The sequence below is a fragment of the Gorilla gorilla genome, chromosome X, assembly GCF_029281585.2.
Source record: "Gorilla gorilla gorilla isolate KB3781 chromosome X, NHGRI_mGorGor1-v2.1_pri, whole genome shotgun sequence".
Classification (NCBI taxonomy): Eukaryota; Metazoa; Chordata; class Mammalia; order Primates; family Hominidae; genus Gorilla; species Gorilla gorilla.
Genome location: NC_073247.2, coordinates 148,001,652 through 148,013,898, shown reverse-complemented (window position 1 = coordinate 148,013,898; position 12,247 = coordinate 148,001,652). Strand labels below are relative to the sequence as shown.

Below are 12,247 nucleotides of genomic sequence, written 5' to 3'. Positions count from 1 at the left end.
TAGACCCACTTCACATTTAATGTAACAGAAGCCAATTAGGAAGTCAAATGAATCTTGAGCTTGCTATGAACGCCAGCCATTAATCAGGCTCTTCATATTTACCAAGGATTCTACCACCATTCTCATTAGAATAATAAGGGAATTTGTATGAGTTGGATGGATTTTCTAAACTATGAGCTTAGAAGTAAGGGGGTGTCTAAATCTTTTATGACTTGCAAAATGAAACGCAGCTTAAATTTATAGTCCTATAAGAGGACTAGGCTGAGAATCAGTAACTGGCTGTGAGGCCATACATATTTCTGTTCCTTAATTTCCCTGGGCCTCAGTTTCCTTATCTGTAAAAATGGAGATAATAATCTGCATATTTCTCAGAGCTGCTCTTGAAGAGGATCAAATGAGATGATACTTCGAAGGCAATTTTCAAAGCATAAAGTGCTATAGAAATGGATATGATTGCTATCTACAAAATGGGATTTTCAGCAGCAAGTAATCCAATTTATATTTTTCTTCCATTTCCTCTAAACTTTTATAACAACTTCAAGGTATGTTTCAGAAACTTACCTGGTGCCCAATAAATAAATCATGGGACATTTACACAACAGAATACTATGCAACCACTAAAAGGAATAAAGGCTGGGCATGGTGGCTCACGCCTGTAATCACAGCACTTTCAGAGGCTGAGGCGGCTGGGTCACTTGAGGCCAGGAGTTCGAAACCAGCCTAGGCAACATGGTGAAACCCTGTCTCTACTAAAAATACAAAATTAGCCGGTCATGGTGGCGCATGCCTATAATTCTAGCTACTTGAAAGGCTGAAGTATGAGAATCACTTGAATCTGGGAGACAGACAATGCAGTAAGCTGTGTTCATGCCACTGCACACCAGCCAGGGCGACAGAGCAAGATTCTGTCTCCAAAAAAAAAAAAAAGGAATAAGGTAAGTCTATATATAAGGCATGAAAAGGTGGGTTGAGGAAAGGGGGTGGGGCATGAGGAATTTTCCATACTGTTCTGTACTGTCTGGTTATTTTACAAAGATTATAAATTAGTTACATAATTTTAAAAATCAAAGGAAAGGAGAAAGGAAGAAAGGGAGAGAGAGAGGAAGGTGAAGATAGGAAGGGGAGGAAAGAGATAGGAAGGAAAAATGGGAATTAAATGTTTCCTTTATACTTCCTGTGATTCTGTACTGTTTGCTTTTACAATGAGCATACATTACTTTCATAATTTTGAAAAAACATAAAAGGAAGGAAGGAGGAAAAGTAAAGAAAGAGGAAAAGAGAAAGAAAGGGTGAGGATTAAAGACTTGAATTTTATACCTCACACAATTTCAAGCAATTTGGTTATTTCATGATGTGTATTTCTTAATTTTGTTGTTCAGAAAAATTTAAGGGAAAGAAGGAGAGGGGGGAAAGAGGGAAAGAAGGAAGGAAAGGAAAGAGGGAGGGAAGGAGGAAGGGAGGAACAGAAACACTTACCTGAGAACTGGACTCTTTTAACTTCCCACCCCCAAATGACCAGATCTTGTCTCTAAATTCCTATGTTTGATGTGAAATGAAAGAAGCACAAAACAGGAGACTCATTTTCTGCTGTCCATGCCTCAGTCACCTTCTTTTCTGCATCAAACCAGCCTCTCTGCTCTTAGCTTTATGGGGCTTATTGATCCGGGTAGATCCTCTTTTTGCGGCTTGTAGCACGTCATGGGGCTGCTCTCCTGAGCATAAAATCAGCATGGGCAAAGTTCTCAGATTATTACAACCCTGCAATAACCCATTAATTTGAGGGCTCTTTCCCAGTTTTCACTAAGGATTATCTTCAGTTCCTAGTTGATTATTGCTTTAATTAAATTGGATATATTAAAAGGGTACTTGTTTACTTGACTAAGGCTCATTTCACTTTATTAAGAAAGTGGGGAGGAGGAGGTGTAGTGTTCAGAACTATGAGCAGAAAGCAAAGGCCAAAGAGGCATGAACATATTCACATCTTACTCCATCAGTAAGGTGAAGCCAGCTATTTACCCTCACTGGACATTTATTCTTCAAGTCGCCTCGAAAGTAAATAGATTTATTGAACTGGCTTTATGTTCGTCTCAAGAAGGGGATGTTGTTTTTGTCCCAGAAGGTGTCATTACAGCCCCTTAGGGGTGACAGAAATACCATCAAAATCCCGTGGAGGATTCAGAGATGATCCCTGTCAGCCTCTGAACTTTACAGGTGAGGCCCCTGGGGTCCCAAGGGTAGAATGACTCATCCAAAGTCATAGAGCTTGTGAAAGGTAAAGCAGGAGCTAGAACCAAGTTGTCCTGACTACCAAACCGTGCATTTTCCTCTTCATCTCATATCTTCAACAGAAAATTCAGTCTAATAGGAGGCTGAGTCGACCCAGCTTAAGGCCAGGATTCTTCACAGGGGAATGGAGAAGGAGGAGGTGTATTGGAATCATCCATGATTCACCCCAAAACCCACAAACTGTGATCAGAGTAGTGAATAAGAATCCAGGCTTTGCGGAAAGACAGGCTTGAGTTTGAGTCCCACCTGTGTGACTTGTGGCTAGTTCCCTAACTTCTCTGGAGCCCCCAGTGTCCTCATTTGTAAAATGCTGACCATGGAACTCACCTCATATTGCTGTGAAGATTACATAACACACAGTATGTAAAGTGCTTGGCCCAGCGCCTAGCACCAGGTTCCAGCACCACTGCTTCTGTCAAGGACTCCACTGCTTCTCCTTTCCAGTAGGCACAAGGCTTAGGTTTTGTGACCTGTCCCCAGCATGGGGTCACACAGCCTACAAGAAGATGTGGAGCCATTACCAAGAAACATATTGACACTTCCCTGGCGTGTGTTTATATTTCACACCATGCCTGCTCATTGATCTGTCTCCCTCACAACACTAAGCTCTGGTAGGGCAGGAACTCTATGTTCTCCAGTGGTTCGCATGCTGCCTGGCACATAGAGGGCGCTCAATCAATACTTCATAAACTATGCCTTTCTCCCCTACTAGAGTGTAAGCTTCCTGAGGACAGGGAAACACATCCTGTTCTTTCTGTGCCCTGCCCCAGGAGTTAGCACAGTGCCTGACACATAGTAGGTGCTTAATTAATGTTTGCTGAAATGAAGAAAAGAATTTAGAGGAGAATTATTTATATATACTTAGATATGTCATCAAATATCTCTGGAAAAGGACCCTGGTAAGAATAGTTGCTTCTAGAGATGGAAACTGAGGGGTTTTGGGTGGGAGGAAACCTCAGTTTTCACTGAACATGCTTTTGTACTGTAAGAATTGTAATCATTTGCATGTGTTCTTTTTTTTCAAAGAAAAACACTATGTTTTGTTAAAAATCCAACATAGCACAAATGAAATAATTGACTAGAAAATTAAATTTGTACAAAAAAAAGAAATTGGAACTCTTTTGTCAGGAAAACAATTGTCACCTGGGAGGGCTTCAACGGGTATCTTCCATTCCCTGGAAGGTTATGAGGAGAATGTTGACCATCTGCTCTCCATATCCACAGAGAAGTAGGAAATTGGCTGAAATTGCAGTCGGAGATGTGAGTTAGATATAAATAAGTCATTATTGACAATAGGAATTGATATGCACCAGAAAAGGCTATCACGGGATATTATGAGCCATCCATGCCTGGAAACTCAAAGGCCTAGATAGCCATATGGCTCTGCTGATTTACTTGTCCTCCCACAGAGAGGGCTGAGCTGATTGACTTGTTGCAACTCTGTCCCTGTTTCTAACACTAGAAAAGACCCTTAATCTGTTGAAGGTCCAAGCCATCTTCATTCCCTCTCCCTTTCCTGGTGTGAGCATCCCACCAGGCCAATTGGTGGGGAATAGCAAGCCAGCTATTGAATTTGGGGCTCAACCATAGAAACAGCAAAAGGGTCCAATGCTGGAGGAAAAAATCATCTATGCTGACAACTCCTTAAGAGATTTTGAAGGACAATTTTACTTACATTTGATTGCCAACTTAAAAACTACCACCCAACTACCAATGATTGCCTGCTCATTGTCATTCCCATGCATTCCTTTATACTTTCACTACATATGTGGGCATTTCTTAACAGTGTGTAGTATTATTTTGCATAGTGATACTACATGTTTTTAAACATCACATAAATTTGCCTCCCTCCCTCCTTTCTTTCAATCTTTCGTTCTTTCTTTCTGTCTGTCTCTGTCTGTCTGTCTGTCTGTCTGTCTTTCCTTTGAGACAGAGTCTGGCTGTTGCCCATTCTGGAATACATTGGCGCAATCAAGGTTCACTGCAGCCTCCACCTCCCAGGCTCAAGCAATCCTCCCACCTCAGCCTCCAGAGTAGCTGGGACCACAGGCATCCACTACCACGCCTGGCTAATTTTTGTATTTTTTGTAGAGATAGCATCTTGCTATATTACCCATATGGTCTCAAATTCCTGCCTCAAGCAATCCTCCCACATCAGCCTCCAGAGTAGCTGGGACCACAGGCATCCACCACCACACCTTGCTAATTTTTGTATTTTTTGTAGAGATAGCATCTTGCTATATTGCCCATATGGTTTCAGATTCCTGGCCTCAAGCAACCGTCTCACCTTGGCCTCCCAAAGTGCCAGAATAACAGCTGTGAACCACTGCACCAGGCTCATGCTTTTAAACATACTATAAAAGGGGCCATATCACAAGAGAGACAGTACACCATAGTAGCTAATAAAACAGACTCTGAAGCCAGACTACACGGTTTTCCTAATGTCTCACTGGTCAGCTTCCTCATCTGCAACATGGAAATGATGATGATGATGATGATGAGTTAATGGTGATGATGGTATCCACCTCTATTATTTGTATAAAATCAATGAGATAATACATGTAAAGCCCTTAAAACACTACCTGGTACGTAATAAATGCTTTATTAAGTATTAGCTATTATTACCTGTTCTTCTGCAACTTATTTTTCAAGCATAACAGTATTCATATAGTCCGCAATCATTTGAGTGCCCACCGTGTACAGGCAACACTCTGAGATGCTAAGGATTCAGCAGCAAACAAAGCAGATAACTCTATCTCCCCTCAAAAAGTTTCTGTTTTAAAGTTGGAACAGGTCACATTAATAGATATGAGCCCAGTAAGCAAAGATTCTGCATTTAATGTTGCAGCTGGGGGAGGTAGAAAAGGCTCTAGGCGTTCACTCATGATTTGGCTCTCTCTTTGTCTGTTATTGGTGTATAAGAATGCTTGTGATTTTTGCACATTGATTTTGTATCCTGAGACTTTGCTGAAGTTGCTTATCAGCTTAAGGAGAGTTCGGGCCAAATTATGAGTGAATTCCCATTCACAATTGCTTCACAGAGAATAAAATACCTAGGAATCCAACTTACAAGGAATGTGAAGGACCTCTTCAAGGAGAACCACAAACAATTGCTCAGTGAAATAAAAGAGGACACAAACAAATGGAAGAACATTCCATGCTCATGGGTAGGAAGAATCAATATCGTGAAAATGGCCATACTGCCCAAGGTAATTTACAGATTTAATGCCATCCGCATCAAGCTACCAATGACTTTCTTCACAGAATTGGAAAAAAACTACTTTAAAGTTCACATGGAACCAAAAAAGAGCCCACATTGCCAAGTCAATCCTAAGCCAAAAGAACAAAGCTGGAGGCATCATGCTACCTGACTTCAAACTATACTACAAGGCTACAGTAACCAAAACAGCATGGTACTGGTACCAAAACAGAGATATACACCAATGGAACAGAACAGGGCCCTCAGAAATAATGCCACATATCTGCAACTATCTGATCTTTGACAAACCTGAGAAAAACAAGAAATGGGGAAAGGATTCCCTATTTAATAAATGGTGCTGGGAAAACTGGCTAGCCATATGTAGAAAGCTGAAACTGGATCCCTTCCTTACACCTTATACAAAAATTAATTCAAGATGGATTAAAGACTTAAATGTTAGACCTAAAACCATAAAAACCCTAGAAGAAAACCTAGGCAATACCATTCAGGACATAGGCATGGGTAAGGACTTCATGTCTAAAACAGCAATGGCAACAAAAGCCAAAATTGACAAAGGGGATCTAATTAAACTAAAGGGCTTCTGCACAGCAAAAGAAACTACCATCAGAGTAAACAGGCAACTTACAGAATGAGAGAAAATTTTTACAATCTACCCATCTGACAAAGGGCTAATATCCAGAATCTACAAAGAACTCCAACAAATTTGCAAGAAAAAAACAAACAACCCCATCAAAAAGTGGGCAAAGGATATGAACAGACACTTCTCAAAAGAAGACATTTATGCAGCCAAAAGACACATGAAAAAATGTTCATCATCACTGGCCATCAGAGAAATGCAAATCAAAACCACAATGAGATACCATCTCACACCAGTTAGAATGGCGATCATTAAAAAGTCAGGAAACAACAGGTGCTGGAGAGGATGTGGAGAAATAGGAACACTTTTACACTGTTGGTGGGACTGTAAAATGGTTAAACCATTGTGGAAGACAGTGTGGCAATTCCTCAAGGATCTAGAACTAGAAATACCATTTGACTCAGCCACCCCGTTACTGGGTATATACTCAAAGGATTATAAATCATGCTGCTATAAAGACACATGCACACATATGTTTATTGCGGCACTATTCACAATAGCAAAGACTTGGAACCAACCCAAATGTCCATCAGTGATAGACTGGATTAAGAAAATGTGGCACATATACACCATGGAATACTATGCAGCCATAAAAAATGATGAGTTCATGTCCTTTGTAGGGACATGGATGAAGCTGGAAACCATCACTCTCAGCAAACTATCACAGGGACATAAAACCAAACACCACATGTTCTCACTCATAGGTGGGAATTGAACAAGGAGAACGCCTGGACACAGGAAGGGGAACATCACACACCGGGGTCTGTTGTGGGGTGGGGGGAGGGGGGAGGGATAGCATTAGGAGATATACCTAATGTAAATAACGAGGTAATGGGTGCAGCACACCAACATGGCACATGTATACATATGTAACAAACCTGCACGTTGTGCACATGTACCGTAGAACTTAAAGTATAATAATAAAAAAAAAAGAAAGAAAAGAAAAGGCTCTAGGCGGGGCCAGGCATAGCAGCTTCAGCCCAGCAGCAGTGGCAGGGCAGCGGTGGCGGCAGTTCGCTGGAGGCCCGGCGCCCCCTGCAGCCCCTCCCTGGCGTGATGATGCATGGAGACCCGGCCAGCTGCTCGCCGCTAAGCCCGGAGTGGCCTCGGGCTCTGGCCTGCCCGGCCGCCCGAGGGCTGTGCGCAGCCCGCGGGCCTCCCAGCTCCCGCGGATCCGTGACCCGGCCGTCCTGTCCCAGGAAGTGGACGTTCTGAGCGCCACGGCTCACTCCCTGTGCAGTCGGGCCTGCCCGGCATGCCGTACCTAAAGGCAGATCCAGAAAGGTTTTTTTTTGTTTTTTTGTTTTTTCCCTCTCCCTTCAGGTGCACTAAGATAGGGAAGCTAAAAGCAGACTTGGGGTGTATGCTTGCAGCTGCAAAAAAATATATATGGGAACAAACACACAACTCTCCCTCCCAAATAAACACAACAAAGAAACACAGAAGCAGTCCAAGCCTCTAATAAACTCTCCCACCCTGAATCCTTAAAAACTCTTAGTCTGTAAAAAAGTGTGCCTCTAACTAACTCAGCCAAAATGCTCCTCTCAGGTTTGTTTTCTTTAAAATAAACCTGTCTTAACTGGCAAGCCACCTTTCATGTTTCTTTCCTCTTTCTTTAATTCTTGCAGTAATGACCAAAATACATGAATTTTTCTTTCATGTATTTTTATTATTACCTAGAGGAAGATACATCCAATAAATGAAATTTAAAACTCTCTTCAAAAGGTTGTATCAAAACTTTCTTAATTATTTCAAGGAAGAGCCCTAATATATATATATATAACCATAGTTATATTATGAATTCTGCTTTGTGGTGTTTTCTCTTTTTTGTTTTTTATTATTATACTTTAAGTTTTAGGGTACCTGTGCACAATGTGCAGGTTTGTTACACATATATACACGTGCCATGTTGGTGTGCTGCACCCATTAACTCGTCATTTAACATTAGGTATATCTCCTAATGCTATCCCTCCCCCCTCCCCACACCCCACAACAGGCCCCAGTGTGTGATGTTCCCCTTCCTGTGTCCATGTGTTCTCCTTGTTCAATTCCCACTATGAGTGAGAACATGTGATGTTTGGTTTTTTGTCCTTGCGACAGTTTGCTGAGAATGATGGTTTCCAGCTTCATCCATGTCCCTACAAAGGACATGAACTCATCATTTTTTATGGCTGCATAGTATTCCATGGTGTATATGTGCCACATTTTCTTAATCCAGTCTATCACTGATGGACATTTGGGTTGGTTCCAAGTCTTTGCTATTGTGAATAGTGCCGCAATAAACATATGTGTGCATGTGTCTTTATAGCAGCATGATTTATAATCCTTTGGGTATATACCAAGTAATGGGATGGCTGGGTCAAATGGTATTTCTAGTTCTAGATCCCTGAGGAATTGCCACACTGACTTCCACAATGGCTGAACTAGTTTACAGTCCCACCAACAGTGTAAAAGTTTTCCTATTTCTCCACATCCTCTCCAGCACCTGTTGTTTCCTGACTTTTTAATGATCGCCATTCTAACTGGTGTGAGATGGTATCTCATTGTGGTTTTGATTTGCATTTCTCTGATGGCCAGTGATGATGAGCATTTTTTTCATGTGTCTTTTAGCTGCATAAATGTCTTCTTTAAGAAGTGTCTGTTTATATCCTTTGCCCACTTGTTGGCAAGAGGTTGTTTGTTTTTTTCTTGTAAATTTGTTGGAGTTCATTGTAGATTCTGGATATTAGCCCTTTTGTCAGATGAGTAGATCGCAAAAATTTTCTCCCATTCTGTAAGTTGCCTGTTTACTCTGATGGTAGTTTCTTTTGCTGTGCAGAACCCCTTAGTTTAATTAGATCCCATTTGTCAATTTTGGCTTTTGTTGCCACTGCTTTTGGTGTTTTAGACATGAAGTCCTTACCCATGCCTATGTCCTGAATGGTATTGCCTAGGTTTTCTTCTAGGATTTTTATGGTTTTAGGTCTAACATTTAAGTCTTTAATCCATCTTGAATTAATTTTTGTATAAGGTGTAAGGAAGGGATCCAGTTTCAGCTTTCTACATATGGCTAGCCAGTTTTCCCAGCACCATTTATTAAATAGGGAATCCTTTCCCCATTGCTTGTTTTTGTTAGGTTTGTCAAAGATCAGATAGTTGTAGATATGTGGCATTATCTCTGAGGGCCCTGTTCTGTTCCATTGGTGTATATCTCTGTTTTGGTACCAGTACCATGCTGTTTTGGTTACTGTAGCCTTGCAGTATAGTTTGAAGTCAGGTAGCATGATGCCTCCAGCTTTGTTCTTTTGGCTTAGGATTGACTTGGCAATGTGGGCTCTTTTTTGGTTCCGTATGAACTTTAAAGTAGTTTTTTCCAATTCTGTGAAGAAAGTCATTGGTAGCTTGATGCGGATGGCATTAAATCTATAAATTACCTTGGGCAGTATGGCCATTTTCACGATATTGATTCTTCCTACCTATGAGCATGGAATGTTCTTCCATTTGTTTGTATCCTCTTTTATTTCCTTGAGCAGTGGTTTGTAGTTCTCCTTGAAGAGGTCCTTCACATTCCTTGTAAGTTGGATTCCTAGGTATTCTATTCTCTTTGAAGCAATTGTGAATGGGAGCTCACTCATGATTGGAAGAAATGGATAAATTTCTCGACACATACACTCTCCCAAGACTAAACCAGGAAGAAGTTGAATCTCTGAATAGACCAATAACAGGCTCTGAAATTGAGGCAATAATTAATAGCTTACCAACCAAAAAAAGTCCAGGACCAGACAGATTCACAGCCGAATTCTACCAGAGGTACAAGGAGGAGCTGGTACCATTCCTTCTGAAACTATTCCAATCAACATAAAAAGAGGGAATCCTCCCTAACTCATTTTATGAGGCCAGCATCGTCCTGATACCAAAGCCTGGCAGAGACACAACAAAAAAAAGAGAATTTTAGACCAATATCCCTGATGAACATCGATGCAAAAATCCTCAATAAAATACTGGCAAACCGAATCCAGCAGCACATCAAAAAGCTTATCCACCATGATCAAGTGGGCTTCATCCCTGGGATGCAAGGCTGGTTCAACATATGCAAATCAATAAATGTAATCCAGCATATAAATAGAACCAATGACAAAAACCACATGATTATCTCAATAGATGCAGAAAAGGCCTTCGACAAAATTCAACACCCCTTCATGCTAAAAACTCTCAATAAATTAGGTATTGATGGGACGTATCTCAAAATAATAAGAGCTATTTATGACAAACCCACAGCCAAATCATACTGAATGGGCAAAAACTGGAAGCATTCCCTTTGAAAACTGGCACAAGACAAGGATGCCCTCTCTCACCACTCCTATTCAACATAGTGTTGGAAGTTCTGGCCAGGGCAATCAGGCAGGAGAAAGAAATAAAGGGTATTCAATTAGGAAAAGAGGAAGTCAAATTGCCCCTGTTTGCAGATGACATGATTGTATATCTAGAAAACCCCATCATCTCAGCCCAAAATCTCCTTAAGCTGATAAGCAACTTCAACAAAGTCTCAGGATACGAAATCAATGTGCAAAAATCATAAGCATTCTTATACACCAATAACAGCCAAGCAGAGAGCCAGAAAGGCTTTTTACAAAACTAGAGAACATTGGGAAGGGCTCCTTTGGCGAGGTGTTCAAAGGCATTGACAGTTGGACTCAGAAAGTGGTTGCCATAAAAATCATTGATCTGGAAGAAGCTGAAGATGAGATAGAGGACATTCAACAAGAAATCACAGTGCTGAGTCAGTGTGACAGTCCATACGTAACCAAATATTATGGATACATGAAGGATGTATGAAGGATACAAAAGTATGGATAATAATGGAATATCCTGATGGAGGCTCCGCACTAGATCTGTTAGAACCTGGCCCGTTAGATGAAACCCAGATCATTACTATATTAAAAGAAATACTGAAAGGACTTGATTACCTCCATTCGGAGAAGAAAATCCATAGAGATGTTAAAGCGGCCAACGTCCTGCTGTCTGAGCACTGCGAGGTGAAGCTGGTGGACTTTGGCATGGCTGGCCAACTGACAGACACCCAGACCAAAAGGAACACTTTCGTGGGCACCCCGTTCTGGATAGCACCCGAGGTCATCAAACAGTCGGCCTATGACTCAAAGGCAGACATCTGGTCCCTGGGCATAACAACTATTTAACTTGCAAAAGGAGAACCACCTTATTCCAAGCTGCATCCCATGAAAGTTTCATTCCTTATTCCAAAGAACAACCCACCAACGTTGGAAGAAAACTACAGTAAACCCCTCAAGGAGTTTGTGGAGGCCTGTTTGAATAAAGAGCCGAGCTTTAGACCCACTGCTAAGGAGTTATTGAAGCACAAGTTTATACTACGTGATGCAAAGAAAACTTCCTACTTGACCGAGCTCATCGACAGGTATAAGAGATGGAGGGCAAAGCAGAGCCAAGAAGACTCGAGCTCCGAGGATTCCAACTCGGAAACAGATGGCCAAGATTCAGTGGGGCAGCGATTCTGGGGACTGGATCTTCACAATCCAAGAAAAAGATCCCAGGAATCTTGAGAATGGAGCTCTTCAGCCATCGGATGTAGACAAATAAGATGAAAGACATCCCAAAGAGCCCTTTCTCTCAGTGTTTATCTACAATTATTTCTCCTCTGCTTGCAGAGTTGAAGAAGAGCCAGGCGTGCGGAGGGAACTTGGGGTCCACTGAAGAGCTGCGAGGGGCCGTCTACCTGGTGGAGGAGGTGTGCCACCGCATCTCCGACACCATGGTGGGCCAGCTCCTGCAGCAGCTCCACAGATATTCTCTAAGTGGTGGAGAAACTTCATCCCACTGAAATTCCTTTGGCATTTGGGGTTTTGTTTTTCCTTTTTTTCTGCTTCATCCTCCTCCTTTTTAAAAGTCAGCAAGAGCCTTCGCTGACTCCACTGAAGCGGTGAGCCACCGGGGGCCACCCCAATGCCGGGCACCTGTCCAGGGACACACACAGTCCTCGCTGTGCTGCAGCCAGATGAAGCCTCCCAGATGGGTGGGGAGGGTCAGCTCCTTCCAGCGATCATTTTATTTTATTTCTTTTGTTTTTAATTTTAACCATAGTGCACATA

The 12,247-nt window shown here is 41.8% G+C and overlaps 1 protein-coding gene and 1 pseudogene across 1 annotated transcript in view; one reads left to right on the top strand and one right to left on the bottom strand.

The window, feature by feature from the left end:
* The window catches only part of ADGRG4 (adhesion G protein-coupled receptor G4), a 110,481-nt gene extending 107,777 nt beyond the window's left edge, over nucleotides 1-2,704 (bottom strand). The window contains exon 1 of the mRNA XM_031006059.3: nucleotides 2,614-2,704. The gene's annotated coding sequence lies outside the window, so the exon portion shown is untranslated. The remainder of the gene's footprint in view (nucleotides 1-2,613) is intronic.
* An 8,035-nt stretch (nucleotides 2,705-10,739) lies between these two features.
* On the top strand, nucleotides 10,740-11,979 carry LOC101123767 (serine/threonine-protein kinase 24-like; annotated as a pseudogene).
* The last annotated feature ends 268 nt before the right edge of the window (nucleotides 11,980-12,247 follow it).